Source organism: Cynoglossus semilaevis, chromosome 20 (genome assembly GCF_000523025.1).
Source record: "Cynoglossus semilaevis isolate Cse_v1.0 chromosome 20, Cse_v1.0, whole genome shotgun sequence".
In the NCBI taxonomy this organism is placed as follows: Eukaryota; Metazoa; Chordata; class Actinopteri; order Pleuronectiformes; family Cynoglossidae; genus Cynoglossus; species Cynoglossus semilaevis.
In genome coordinates this window covers 6,711,511-6,713,491 of record NC_024326.1, presented here as the reverse complement: position 1 = coordinate 6,713,491, position 1,981 = coordinate 6,711,511, and positions in this window count along the sequence as shown.

The window sequence follows — 1,981 nt, the reverse complement described above, 5'->3', positions numbered from 1 at the left end:
TTTTGGCTACAAAGCGAGTGTTTAAAATTGTGTTTAAAGTGAAATTAAAATTAATATTAAAACCAGGTTTTGCCAAGTTTTATTTACTTTTTTCAGACAATAGAATGTTGACGCACCATTATTTATTAAAAAGGGATTTTAAGTAAACTGACTGCCAGGTTGATATAGTTTCATTTTGATTTATTCGCTGTAAACTATTTAAAATCCTTTATTGCATAGCAAAGGATTTATATGCATAGCTTAGCATTGGCAAGCATAGCTTAGCTCAGCTTAGCATAGCACAGCACATCACAGCATAGCATAGCATAGCTTACCTTAGCATAGCATAGCTGGTTTTACATACAGTCTTCTATATAAGCTAAGCTAAGCTAAGCTATGCTATGCTCAAGCTCAAGTGAAAGTTTAAGTTTCAGATTTAGCTTTAACTTTAAACTTAAAATTTAAATTTGAGTTTGAGCACCCACTTATGACTGTACTAGTACACTTATTACACTTAGTTTTTATTTCTTTAGTTTTTTTATATTTAATTTTTTTTAAACTTTTTTTTCTTAAGTTTTTTTTTTCTTTAACTTTAATTTTTTTTTTTACTTTAACTTTTTTTTAACTTTATTTTTTTTACTTTTTTTTCTTAAGTTTTTTTTTTCTTTAACTTTAATTTTTTTTTTTACTTTAACTTTTTTTTTAACTTTATTTTTTTTACTTTTTTTTCTTAAGTTTTTTTTTCTTTACTTTTTTTTCCTACTGTCTACATACTTTGTCAACTGCAACTGTTAACTTAAACTGTCAACTGCAACTTTGAAATAAAACTTTGTACTACAACACTCAACTGCTACTGTCTACTTACTATGTCAACTACAACTCTTAACTTAAACTGTCAACTGCAACTTAGAAATAAAACTTTGTACTACAACTCTATACTGCTACTGTCTACTTACTCTGACAAGTACAACTGTTAACTTACTCTGTCAACTACAACTGTTAACATAAACTGTCAACTGCAACCTTGAAATAAAACTTTGTACTACAACTCTATACTGCTACTGTCTACTTACTCTGACAAGTACAACTGTTAACTTACTCTGTCAACTACAACTGTTAACATAAACTGTCAACTGCAACCTTGAAATAAAACTTTGTACTACAACTCTATACTGCTACTGTCTACTTACTCTGACAAGTACAACTGTTAACTTACTCTGTCAACTACAACTGTTAACATAAACTGTCAACTGCAACCTTGAAATAAAACTTTGTACTACAACTCTATACTGCTACTGTCTACTTACTCTGACAAGTACAACTGTTAACTTACTCTGTCAACTACAACTGTTAACTTAAACTGTCAACTGCAACTTTGAAATAAAACTTTGTACTACAACACTCAACTGCTACTGTTTACTTACTCTGTCAACTACAACTTTGAAATAAAACTTTATACTACAACTCTATACTGCTACTGTCTACTTACTCTGTCAAGTACAACTCTTAACTTAAACTGTCAAGTGCTACTGTCTACTTACTCTGTCCAAATAAACAAACTATGCAAAAATGTGCGGTCAATTAATTTTTAATTAAAATCTGTTTGTGTGGAGAGTGCAACACTGAATTTTTTACTGACATTTTTACATAACTATAACTATAATGACTCTCTTAAACGCTTACTTAAAGAGAAGAAAATACAGAACAAAAGAAACTCACTTCTCATGAATACCATTAGTATGATTTGTTCTTTTGATAGTCTCATACAATATTTATATTGGCTAATAGTACTGTATATTAAATTAATAATTAATAAATAGTCTAAATGTTCAGGAAGTCAGTCATAACATAATGATGTCACCTTATATCAGTCTCTCAGCAGAGACTGCGGAGTGAAGAACTCTTCTGTGTCCGTACGTGTCTGTAGTGTTGCGCTCCTGGTGCATGCTGTCTGACGTCAGACAATCCAACAACAAATGAACAACATTCACAGACACATTTT